The sequence below is a fragment of the Paroedura picta genome, chromosome 3, assembly GCF_049243985.1.
Source record: "Paroedura picta isolate Pp20150507F chromosome 3, Ppicta_v3.0, whole genome shotgun sequence".
NCBI classification, from domain to species: Eukaryota; Metazoa; Chordata; class Lepidosauria; order Squamata; family Gekkonidae; genus Paroedura; species Paroedura picta.
This window is the reverse complement of record NC_135371.1, coordinates 136,724,669-136,737,713: the sequence shown is the minus strand read 5'-3', so window position 1 is coordinate 136,737,713 and position 13,045 is coordinate 136,724,669. Positions and strand designations below refer to the sequence as shown.

Sequence of the window (13,045 nt, the reverse complement as noted above, 5' to 3'; positions counted from 1 at the left end):
AGCAGTCTCAAGGGTAGGCCTGCACAGAGTGAGTGGCAAAAGTCTAATCTAGAGATGACTGTTGCATGGATCACAGTGACCAGACTGGATGTTGACAGATAAGGTGCCAGCTGTCATGCCTGGCGGAGGTCATAAAAAGCCTGGCAGGCAATGTTTGTGACCAGGGCTTCATAGATGAAGAGGAGTCTAGAATCATGTCAGGCTCCTGATGGAAGTTGACATTGTTAATAGGACTCCATCAAGAGCTAAGAATTGCACTAACTCACCTGGGACATGGCAACTCAGCTAGAGGACCTCTTGACTGGATTTAACTTCAGACAATTTAATTGTTTCACCCAGTCCACCACAGTCTCCAAGCAACTGGCCCGCAAATTAGGTGGTGTAGATGGATGGCAGTACATCAGCAGATACAGCTGGGTATCAACAGACTTTCTCTAGCATTACATATAGGTGGGGAGTTAGCTGCTAGGAAGGGCTAATTAGAGTCAAGCTGTATAAGTGAGTATAAGTAACAATAAGTATAGCTAAGAGAGGTAGTAAGAGAGTTAACAATAGATAAGCAAAAACTTAGCATGTGGGGGTTTGCATTGTCTTGAGTGTTGTAATAACTTGTAATTGAGCAATATCCCATTCCAATCTATTTCTGAAATTCCTTTGCAATAAAACAGATATTTTGAGGTCCACCACTGATTGCCCTGGGAGGTTGAAATGTTCTCCTACAGGTTTCTCAGTTTAGCAATCCCTGATGTCAGAGTGGCGTTCAGTCCACATCCTTTGGCATAGAGTTCAACTGGAAGGCATTGTTAGCATTTCATGGCATATACAGTGTTAGAAGATGAGCAAGTACATGCTCTGAGATTGTGCAATTGATGTTGTTAGGTCCAGTGATTATGTTGTGCGGGTCCCTGTGTCAACAAAGTTGGTATCAATGTTCAAATTAATTGTATTAATGTGGGTGAGGAGTTTGAGACTGGAGGACTGTGTGTGAACAGGAAAAGGTTTACTCCCCAGTAATGGGAAACAGACCTGTCCTTATCCAGTAGAGGTTGTAAGCTGCTGCTGACATGGTTTTGAGTGGAGAGCTGTAGGTGACCACTACTGGTATTCTGTTGTTCTTTCTCTTGGGCCTGTTTTCTCTGGATACCATTCTGACTTCTGTTAATCTGTTTCTTGACTTCATCAGATAGATACTTTGGTACCAAAAGGTCTGTTGTAGTTCCTTGAGGTGAGAATCTTTGAAGGATTGGAGCACATGCTACTGTAGCATAGAGCCTGGCTGTACAATGAATTGTTTGGTATGTTTAGGATGGTAGCTGGAGGCATGTTTGTCCATGACCAATTATGCATGGGTCGGAAAGGCTGCACTGGTGGTGGCAGGGCAGCGGGGCTAATCCCCGATTGTACATGAAACTGCCACCATCCTGGCTGCCTCCCAGATCTGGCCCAGATGGCCCACAGTAAGTGAAAGTGGATACTTCCGCGTTCCCTGTAATGCCATGGTTGCCATTTGCATCCTGTTGGGTCAGCCCTGTGCGTAATGGAAGAGTCAGGCCTTTGGGCCCAGCTCCTCCCCTGACTTACGGTGTCCCTGCAGGGACACCAAACGCCCCTGTCAGCTTTACAGAGCTGCAGAGCTGGACAGGGCATTCTCCCACCCCCACAGTGGTGGCATGTTGCTCTCCTGCCATTGTGCGGTGAGACCCCCATACCCCCTGTTCTCCCCACCACTGCTGCTGCCGCCACGCAGCACATTGGGTTCTTCCTGTCCCGGCATTGTGTGTGCATGCTACATTGGGGCAGTCCATGTGTACCAGGGGATTCCATCCCCCATGTGTGCTCAGGGAGTGGTGGGGCATGCCACCCCATTGCAAGGACCCAGCAGCAGCCCGGTGTGGCTGCAGCTGTGCATAATTGGTCCATAGTTTTCCATTGTGTATTTTTACCATAGTATCCAGAAAATGTATTTCTTGAATAGATTGGCTGATGGTGGGTTGAAAGTCACTGAATGCCTGGTGGAAATATGTCCAGGGTTTCTCTCTCATGTGTCCAGACAATAAAAATGTATTGCAAATATGAGGTGTGAGTGTGTCAATGGTGCATACTCACATGCTCACTATGGTGTCACACACTATTGTTTGGTGCCTATGGTATCACACATGTAACTAGAAGTGTTAATAACACAGAGTCTCAGAACATAGTCCATGTATCTAGATACCCCCACAGCTATACTGCCTATGGTGGTGACAGTGGAATTATCTTGCATTCCAAAGCTTATGCCCAGAATTTAACTTTCTTGTCTTAAAGGTGGCATTGGACTAAATCTATGTTTTATAAAGACAGTCTGTGCTACATTAATATGGAGAAACATATTAGGCAGCCCAGAATCCTGTGTATACATTAAAAAGTCGTATGTATAAGGCATACATTATAGTGAGTATGTGAGAAAGGTGCATAAATCTATTTAGCCATGAAATGTAAGTTGCAAAGCAAGATGAACTCGGGGAAGAAGTTGTTGTTACAATGTGAATCTGTTACAATATTCTCTTCAATTTTGGAGCCACTGTTATGATTACTGTTACTATGCTTATGATGGATACCCACAGCGTTTAATGTGAACCGCCCTGAGCCTTAGGGGAGGCCGGTATAGACATTCAAGAAAATAAAATAATGGGAGGTCTGCACAATCTAGTATTGAGCCCTTGTATTATCAGGCTGAACACTGTCAGGATACATGGCATAGTCCACAAATCTTTCCAAAGGTGTATCCAAACAGTCTGCGGCACACAGCTACCAATTAGATCAATAAATCGTATGTAAACCCCCAGGAGGCCTAGAACATGTCAACCAAGTTTCCAATGAAACTGGTGATGTAGTTCCTGCTCGCGAAATGGAAAGAGTTATTTCACTGACTACTAGATTGCTGGCAGCATTGCAGTTTACAAAACATTACCTGAGAATAAGCTGTATGACAAGAGACAACAGGTGAATTCTTGCAGTGCCCAAAGGAACAAGAGCAAGATACTGATCATCTGCACGATAGGCAGTGCTTTCTGTACACCAACTGCCCAGCCATTGTCAGGTTTTAGATTAGCAAAGATTAGTTTGAAGGAAGAAGCTTGAAGGAGGGCAATAGTGCAGCCTTTATGAGCAGTTACAGCAGACATGAAAAGTGCAGCAGGAGACAAAAAGTGCCAAGTTATGTAATACAAGATGGTGTCGGTATCAGCTGTGTGAAGTAGCTAAGGGATGAGACGTGTCCTAAAAGGACAATTGATGTAGTTGCCCATGGAAACCTTAACCTCAGTGAATTTGTATTCTTGTTAGTGGAATGAGACTTTTTCTTGCATGCAGCTAGATCCTCTCTTATTCAGCCCTCTTCTGAAAGAATTCAAAGGTGCAAGGAAGCAGTTGGAAAGGGGGAGAATTAAATGACATTACACAGTAAAAACAATTACCCTACTTATGAACCTCTTGCCTAAAAATGTGTTCCCCATACTATTGCTCAGAACAATGAGAAGAATCATATTGAAATTTGCAAGGGAGGTTGATTTCATTCTGGATTTGGAAGTCGAGGGGTACTTTCACAGTCCAAAAATAATCACTCCCATTGTCATCTGTTCATTTTGAACCAGGTTGAGATAACTACTACAGGGCTGTCACCAGTCAAATGGTTAGAACAGTGTCCTCGGGAAAGAGACATAAGAGGAACAGCAAATGAAATGCAAATATTTTGATTAGGTTGAAATTACTATTATTACACGATAAGTTCAAGGAACATAACACAAAGCATCAACATTCGAAGCTGTCTATGGAATTGCGTGTTCACGCTGAGAAAGAAAATGTTTTCAGAGAAAAGGAAAAAGTGTAGAAACAGCAAAGAAGCGACATAAAAAACACCCAATAAAAGGGCTCGAATTATTTACAGATTATTTACAGAACATAGCTCTATTGCATAAATATCGTAGTTAACATTGCAGTCACAAAATTCTTTGATTCATTTATAACATTCCAGTTGGAACAAAGACAACAACCCTTGACCCTTATTGTGTCCAGACTTGTTATGCTCTTTCTAATTATTTGTTTCCTGCCCACAATTGCTTTATTCTGTGTGGAATTCTGCTACGCACCATGTTTTGTTTTATTTTTACATTTTCTCACATGCCCCCCCCCCCAGAGATGTGTTAGAACTGCTCAGGAGCAATCCACCCCCAAGTCATCCCTGCAGCACTGGTTGCAGTGGAGCCAATAAGCTTGGGCCCAGTCCAAGAACAAAAGAATCAAACCAGGAGTTCATCTGTTCCAGAATAGTGTTGCATACTGCAAACAATTAATTGCCCTGGAGGGCCAACAAACAGCAGCCAAGATCTTCCTCTGATGTGGCCTCCTAGCAATGGGTTCCAGAGGTCTGCTGCCTCTAATTATGGAGGTTCCTTTTCCTCACTAGTGCTAGTAGTCATTAATGGAACTATTCTCTGTAAATCTGCCTAACACCCCCTTAAAGCCATGTGTGCTTGTGGCCATCATTCTGTCCTCTGGCAGTGAATTCCATGATCTTAATAACTCAGTTAAAGAAGTCTTTCCTCATGTCTGTCTTGCTCCCAACAACTTCAGAGAGATAAAGCATCGGAGGAATGGAAAAGAATAATGATGAAATCCTAAAAACATTTTCCTGTAAACTTCTATGCTGGCTCAGGGGTTGATCTTCTCCTTACCCATGACAGCATGAAATTATGCCTGCAAAAGAACTGGCATACATCCTGAAACCCCATCCAAATTAACACAAAACCCTAAAGTAAGGTGACCAGATTTTAACAAAGGTAAAGCGGGACACCATTGACCGGGGGGGGGGGGAGGTTGAAAGAGTCGCTGCAGGTAGCTGGGGAGACTGAGGCCGTGGCGTCAGGCTCAGCGCGTGGGAGGGCGGGTAGTGCACTGGGGAAGGGGGCCAGTCCGGCCTGAAGGTCACTCCATGCAGTGAATGGATGAGTATTGCTTTGCTGACTGTATTATCTCTGCTAACAGATAGCTCTACAAGTGTAGGCAGCAGGGACCCTACAAACGAGAAAGCAGGAAGGAAGGTGGAGGCACTCAGAATGGAAGATCACTTGGGCTATACTCAGTCAATGTCTCCAAAAGACCAGGCCTGTCCATTGTAACTGCTACCCAATGCTCATTACCTTCCCCATGCCTGCCTTTCCTTCCCACCGGCACCCAGGCAATGACATTCCCCACCCCAGTCCCATAAAAGCCACTGTGAGGCCTACAGCAGCGACAGCAGCAGCCGTGCCTTGTGGAAAGCCAGTCTTTCCTCTGTGTGCTTGCCACTGTTTTGTTCCAGTAGTGTTCCTTCTATGCCTTTTCAGATTTCCTGAAATGCCAGTGCAGTGATAGAGAAAGCTGCACCTGTTGTCCTTCAATCATGCTGCTTTCAAAGGAACAAGGATCCTGCACAAATGAGAAAAATTGCACAACACTGTCACACCTCGTTCACAGCTGATGCTGTTCGATACATGCCTGGACAGTCCAGGCAAGACAGCCACACAATCTTAGGATCTCCTGGCTGTATTACACATAGTGGGAAGGAGGCTATGGAGCCATGACCTGCACACCAGGACTGAGGGTCTGTATCTGGCCCATTATGGTAAATCCCCAATGACCTCTTCATTGCTGCCTTATGACCACGCATCATATTTTTAGCTTCCTCCTTCCCCCCAGACAATGTCAGTGGCTTCCCCTTCCTTCCTCTTTATCCTCATCACAATCCCAAAAGGTCTGCTGAGTTTGGGGTAGGGTATGCTGCAGGGTCACCCAGTGAGCTTCATGACAGAATGAACTAGAATTTGGGTCTGCCCCTTTTCCTAAGCTCCTACATCACATAGATGCACAGACAGACAGTAGCTGCATGAAATGAAGGTTAGAAGTTCCATGGCAAAAAGCAGGGCCAAGGCACTGCTCTGAGCTCTGTGCAGATAAATTTGTCCATACCTCTAGATCAGACTTTCTCAACCAGGGTGTCATGAAACCCTGGGGTTTCCTGATGGCCCTGGGTTTCCCAAATGGGTGGGAAATGATTTTTATATATTAAAAAAAAAGTTAGAACATTTATTGGGTGATATGACCATATATAGTCATGTTGACCCGCCCTGCCATCCAAAATGGCTAACAATGAGCCTGGAGGGGGTGGGAAGGGGAGGGGTCCTGGGTGGGCATGTACACGGCTATGCTTCCCAACCATATTCTGCATGATTGTGCCACTTCTGGGGTTTCTAAAAGCCTGGAGAATGTTTCAGGGGGTTCTCAGTGGTAAAAAAGTTGAGAAAGGCTGCTTTAGATGACTCCCAAGCAGCTCCTGAGCAAAGCTACTGGCCTGTGTGCTACTCACTCTGGTTGGAGACCACACTCAAGACCCTGCAGGCCCCCTACCTGGGCTAGAGAGCCTATGGGGTCTCCTCAGCATTTTATTTAGCTAGTTGGTTATAGCCATTGTTCTTTCCAAAGGGGAATTAAAAGTAGATTACATTGTTCCCTCTTCTTCGTGTCCAGGACATGAGTTACTGATCCAAGTTCCCTCACTGAGCTTCAACAGCAGAGCGGGGATTTTCAGTGTCCTGAGACTTGGCTATTGTAACACCCATTATCTATATCTGTCCCCTTTCTTCCTTTAAAACAAGCCTTGTTTCCTGGTATGAACACTGCATATGTGGAACTATTGGTCCTCCTGGGTATGTTCATGGCCTCAGGACATGGCTAGTTGTTGACAATGAAACAGCATCTTCTTAAACCCTCTTGTTCTTTCTGGCTACAAAATATGAATCCAGCAACACCTTTAAGGCCAACCAAGTTTTATTCTTCAAGCAACTGAAGAAGTGTGCATGCACACAAAAGTTTATACCTTGAATACAACTTTTCCCCCAGGCTGTTATTGTTTGAATCCCTCTGTCAGAAAAACCCTTGGCCTAGTGCCTGCAAGCAGCTATTCTGGCCCTCCTGTTCAGTGGGAGGTTTCATGGAGGACTCTCTGAACATATGAGTCAGACCATTTCGGAGGTTCTACCAATTGCCACAATAACGAACCTGGATTTGAAGCAAAGATCAATTTTATTGGGTGCACACGAATAGACCTAATCAATACGTTGCCAACACTAAAGCACAATAGCCCAGGCAGGTTTGTATCAGTGTCTCCACAAGCTTCCCTACAAGTTTCAATTTTGGGGGGAAATGAGCTGAACAAAAAAGGAAGACAAAACACAGTGTCATAACACCAAGCAACTGTACATGGATATGTTCACCAGATAACATCTAGGAAACAAATGGGGTTTGGTGTCAGGCTGAGCAGAAAGGGCAGAGGCATGGAGAATGACTGAGGCAATAATTGACCAAAAGACAGGTGCAATAAGCAAGGGATAGGAAGCATCAAAGGCATATGTGTCAAGCAGACATATGAAAAGAAAGAGAGCATGGAGAGATACAGGGCAGAATGACCCATTCTGACATCCCACCGCCTCAAACCCAGCATCCCCCCCCCCCCTCGACTCCTCAACCTGGAGATAGTTTATCAGGCTAAGGGGTGTGGAAGTCCCAGATCTCTTGGTCTGGACAGCTTCGTCTCCCCATCAGGGAACTCTTTCCAATCCACCAGATACTGCAGCTTCCCCAAGGGGATCTGGAAATCCAGAATCTTGCTCACTTTGTAGTGGGTGTATCCATTCATGAAGATCCGAATCGGAGCATCAGGAGCTGGGTGCCACTGGTCAGGAAGAGGAATGCAGCAGAACAGGCTGCGGTGAAAGGAAAGATGGACATTTTAAAGTCTGAGAGACACAGAGTGCCACAGTGACATCATTCACTTAGCAGACCAAAGGGAATGGGCCCACAAACACTTTCCCAGTTTGTGGGAAGGTTTTGGTACGGAAATGGCAGGTGGACAGATAGGCCAGATCCCCAACCTGCTACGGGGCTTACACACACTCAGGGTGGGCAGGTTGAAGACTTTAAAGGCCGCCCACAGCCCCACAGCAGCCTTTCCAGGGCCCTTTAAACCCCCAAAATTGAGGAGTTGCATTGAAGCTTCTAAAGGTTGGCTTCCTAGAGTGGTGGGTGGCCTTACCGGGGCCTTTTGTGACACCCCAAACTGGGGGGTCTATGTTGAAGCTTCTAAGAGCTGCCCCAGGCCTCAACGCTGACGGGAGGTCTTTCCAGAGCCTTTCATGCCTCCCAAACTCAGGAGGCCACATTGAATATTCTAAAGGCTGCCCTGGCCCCATAGTGCCAATAGGTGGCCTTTCCAGGGCCTTTTGTTTCCCTGAACTTGGGGGGCTGGCTTGAAGCCTCTAATGGCAAACCCCATAGGGCCAGCAGTCAGCCTTTTTAGGTCTTTTCACGGTCCCCCAAATTTGGGAGGGCATACTGAAGCTCTACAGGCCCAGTCCCATAGGGCTGGCGAGCGGCCTTTCCAGGTTCTTTTGCAGCCCCCCAAACTTGGGGATTCCTTGTTGAAGCTTTTCCAGGGCATTTTGCCACTCCACTGAATTAGGGGAAGCATGTTGAAGCCTCTAAAGTCCACCCCCGGCCCCATAGGGCCTGTGGGTGGCCCTTCTAGAGTCTTTCATTCCTCTTTCAAAGGCTTCCCCGGTCCCATATTGTCTGTGAGCAGCTTTTCTAGGGCCTTTCTCACCGCTGAACTGGGGCAGCTGCATTAAAGCTTCTCAAGGCTGCCCCCAACCCCACGGGGTTCATTGGCAGCCTTTCCAGGGCCTTTTATGCCCCTAAAATCAGTTGAGGCCTCTAATAAAATAAAATAATAAAATAAAAGTGGGCCCCCAGGGCCTTCTGCACCCCCAAACCTGGGGGAGGGGTCTGCACTGAAGCTTCTAAAGGTTTCCCCAGGGTCCATGGGGCTAGCAGGCAGCCTTTCTGGGGCCTTTTGTGCCACATGAAATTGGGGAGCTACCAGGTGGAGTCCTTTCCAGGACCTTTTGCTATCCCGCAATCCTCTAAAGGCTGACCCATCACCAGAGGGCTAGGGGATGGCCTTTTCAGGGTATTTGTGGCCCACTGAATTTAGGGGGCTCATTGAAGCTTCTAAAAGCTGCCCCAGGGCTGACAGGGGGACACTACAGCATAACACAAGCCACACAACAGGTCTTCCCACTAGTGTGCACTATGGGTCAGTTTCACCTTGAACTGACTGGATCCCGCAGATGGGTTCTCGCTGCAGACTGGCCAATTTTGTGCTGGCTAGGATCCTGCCTCTGATCTCAAGCTCGGTCTTTGGCGGAATTACAAACACAACACCCGCCCCTTACGTAGTCACTTCATAGAAGGTGCACAAAGTCCTGGAAGTCCTGGGGAGGAGAGTGGGTTCTTGTGGATTAGTGCAGCTCAAGATCTGGGACCGGTGTGAGGACATCCTGCACCACAGGCTGTGCCTCTGGAATGCTGGGCGCTGATTCCACAGTTGAGGCTTCCTGGTGAACAGGAACATCGACGGGGAAACATCCTCAGTGATGGCTGCGTCTGTAGTGGCTGAGCTGGCAGGCTTTGCGGGGTAGTCAGGTCCAGGGTTGCAGCTGCATATCTGGTGCCCATGACAGCAGAGGGTGTGGCCTTCTGGTGACTAGACATGATAGGACACCAGCACCATTGCTTGGGTCAGAGGCAGGGATTCAGTTGGGGCTGGTGCCATATTTGGAGACTTACACTGGGTCATCTGGAACAAAGGAGCACGGGGCGACTGTCCCTGTATGGCAGGCTGCCTGGGTAGCATTGTGGTCCGGGTCCAGGTGGTTCAGAAGTGCAGCTCCATTGGGCTCTTACTGGTGGCTGATTATGGCATCACATGCTGCAGAGCCAGGAAATGGGTGAGACGTTGGTGCTAATCTCCCTAGGTGTGGAGGGAGTCCATTGTCATAACAAACTGAGCACCTTGTCATTTGCGGGGGATGATTCCATACTTGGGTGGAGATGGATGAGGCAAGCAACTGGTCTCTTTTAATTATTTCTTTTTCACAACTGGGAAAGTGTTTGCAATTAATTACTAGCCTTAACTTTTTTATTTCTCCAATGGTTTTGTGAACTAGGACTGAACTCAAAAGGACTGATGAGCTGTTTTAGCAAAGAATTACCATATTGCATAATTTGGATGTTACGACCCAGTTTACTCAGTTGAGAGGGGCAGGGTATGAATTAAATTATAAATAAAAAATAAATAATTTGCCACTAATTTACCTTTCCTTTATACCTATTGCTCTCATGATCCTTGTTCCATTTTGTCTGAGTAAGAGTGCATGCATTTGAAAGCTCACGCTTTGAATAAATTTTTGTTGGTCTTAAAGGCGCTACTGGACTCAGTTTTTGTTGTGCTACTTCAGATCAACATGGATACTCAATTGAATCCATCATCAAAACAGGGAATCACGCCAGGAAAGCCCTTGAGGAGACCTTCCATAAGGTTCTGCAAGATCACTGTTGCCACGCTGATGCCGAATTGGAGCCGCTTAACCTGGAATGCACCACAGAACGTGACAATTATTTGGGCTTCAGCTGGTGCACCATCTACCAGCAGTTTTGGTAAGCTTGGGCAAGGTCAAGTTTTGCAATGACCTTGTCCCCGGCCAGAGATGCCAACAGATGGCTGATAACAGGCACTGGGTAGGAGTGCTGTTGTAAAGCCTTAATGACATGTACTTATAGTATGCACAGATGCCAACTTCCTCATTAGTCTTGATGGGGGTGACTACAGGGGTATCCCAATGCGCATTAGGAACTGGTTCAAGGATGCCCTTTTCCATGAAACTGTCGGGCTTCAGCGTAAAGGAAACTCACCTGGTCTTTAGGCAGATAGGTGCCACTTGTGGGTCAAGGGCCAGGGAGACTGGCAGAGCAGTGTAACGATCCAGCGAGTTGTCAAAAATGGCAGGGAACTCGCTGCACACATCCTCAAGGGACATGGCCTGGAGCCTATGGATCCTGCTGATCGTGATCCCCAAGGGCTCCACCCAGTCAAGGCCAACGAGACTGGTGCAGTTGCCCTCTACTATGGCCAAAGGAAGGGTACCCCCAAAATCCCACATCCCAGACAGGGATCAGCACACCCGGAAAGTCTTTAATGGTGAAACACAGTGTCTGGAGAGGGGGTCCCTTGATGGTACAAAGTCTATTAAGGGTTGCACTAGAAATAATAGAAAACACAGACCCAATGTCCAACTACATTGCTCACTGAAATGTCCAACTACATTGCTCCCCATTCTTCTTGGGGATGATCTTGGTGGAGTTCATGGTGATGGCATTGGTGCTGATGTCACATGATGTTGAATGTCACACACCAGTAGAATGCATGGCGGCTGGCCATCTCTCCTGGCTGGGGGTTGAAAGTTGGGAAAGTTGCTTGTCCAGGTCAGTGGAGTCCATGTCGTCCAGGGCAAGGAGGTCTTAGGCGAGGTTGTAGATGGCAAGGCTGCAAACGTTGAAGAATACAGCCCACTTCCTTTTGCCAACAGTGACGGTCTTCACTATGAGGTAATGGTGGATGCACCACTCATAGGATGACTGGAGTGTGGGGACAAAAGGCTTGATTTGGCCCATGGTGGCCATGGCTTCCGTATGATGTTGAGCCTGTTCTTCAGGCAGTGCATCATTGGAGTGGTGCATTCCTTGGAAGAGTGATATCAACTGGCGGATTGTCCCTCCTTGGCAGCAGGGCCACACACCAGTGATTTCAGAAGGTGATGGCTTACCAGGGTTCCGAACCTAGCATCGTAATCCCATCCTTGTTGCCAGTGTTAAATCCATGGATTTAGAGGCGGACACACAAACCAATAGTAATTTGACAAACAAGTAGAACCAAGACCTGAGCCGAATAACCCCCCAAACCTCCCAACATATATACACAAGCCACACAATAGATCTTCTCATTAGCCAACTATTGCTCACTTCTACTTTGAACTGACTGGATCCCGCAGATGGGATCTCACCGTGCATTGGTCAATTTCCTGCTGGCTAAGATCCTGCCTTGGACCTCAAGCGGGGTCCTCAGGCAGGTTGACAAACGCAGCAGTGCCCCTGCGCTAAGACAACCCGCAGCTGTCCCTCACACATCTGGGATCCAAGCGCCTTGCGCGCCACGGGGCCAGAGCTCGTGAGCAGATCCAGAAGCGGCGCTGAGGCGGGAGGGGCCGGGCAGCTGGCGCCTTCGGGTGGGTCGAGGTCGGAGACGCGGCCTGGGTCAGCGCGCGGTCGGCCGGTCGGGCTGAGGCTTCCCTCGGCTGCGCGCGGCGGCGGCGGCGGCGGCGGGGGCCGAGTGGGAGGCGGGCGCAGGTGCTCCCGCACGTGGCCTCGTCGGGGCTCCCCCTCCCCCGCGATGGGGGCGGGTTCGCGCGCTCCTTCCTTCTCGCTTGCTCGGGGCTACAGGCGGCTCGGGCGCGGCCGCGTGCTCCGCCAGCCTGCCAAGTGGGAGCCGGGCGCTTAGAAGAGCCGCCTCCTCCTCCTCCGCCTCGCTTTCTGCGCCGTCACTTTCTCCTCCTCCTCCTCCTCCCTCGGCGGGGTTGCCCCGGGGATGTCGCTCAGCGCGAAGGGTTCCGGGGTTCCTGCGCTCGCCCGCCCCGATCACAGGCGTCGCTGAGAGAGCGTGAGTCAACCGCGGCGATGCCTGCCCGGGCGCCGGCGGTCTGGGGGTGGGGGGCTTGCCTACCTCGCCTCGGTGGCCGGCTCGCTCATGCTTCGGGGGCTTGGCGCGGGAGAGGGGGCTTCGTCTCTGCTCAGGTGCAACCCAGGAAAGGGGGGGGGGGAGAGGAGGAGGCGCGCGGGCGGGCGGGCGCGCGCTGGTTGGGGGGCGAGGAGGAAATCCCCGTGGCAGCAGCGGCGGCGGCGGCGGCGGCAGGGAAAATCCTGGCTGAACGCGCAGGGGAGGGGGCTGGGCTGCCGATGCCACCCGGTCCCCCGCCCGTGGCGCGGAGGGCTGTTTCGGAGCCGGGTGCCGGGAGATGATTCATGCTTTGCGGGGGCGGCACTAAGACACTTGGCTAATCTCTCTCTCTCTCCCCCCCCC

The 13,045-nt window shown here is 49.1% G+C and overlaps 1 protein-coding gene and 1 long non-coding RNA gene across 11 annotated transcripts in view; one reads left to right on the top strand and one right to left on the bottom strand.

Annotated features, from left to right (window-relative positions):
- Nucleotides 1-3,433: 3,433 nt before the first annotated feature.
- Nucleotides 3,434-12,503, bottom strand: LOC143832965 (uncharacterized). 2 transcript variants are annotated; one of them, XR_013229464.1, is made up of 3 exons: nt 9,178-12,503; nt 7,688-7,778; nt 3,434-5,445 (listed from the first exon to the last, which is right to left on the bottom strand). It is a non-coding gene; the product is annotated as an uncharacterized LOC143832965 (long non-coding RNA). The 2 variants fall into 2 exon arrangements; XR_013229463.1 differs by lacking the exon at nt 3,434-5,445 and having other exon boundaries at nt 7,080-7,778.
- RBFOX3 (RNA binding fox-1 homolog 3) overlaps nt 12,477-13,045 on the top strand; it is a 458,629-nt gene continuing 458,060 nt past the window's right edge. For 5 of the 9 annotated variants that reach the window (XM_077328152.1, XM_077328146.1, XM_077328148.1 and 2 more), the window contains exon 1: nt 12,608-12,625. The gene's annotated coding sequence lies outside the window, so the exon portion shown is untranslated. Of the gene's footprint in view, nt 12,626-13,045 lie in introns of all 9 variants that reach the window. The other 4 variants (XM_077328155.1, XM_077328150.1, XM_077328145.1 and 1 more) reach the window with 2 other exon arrangements.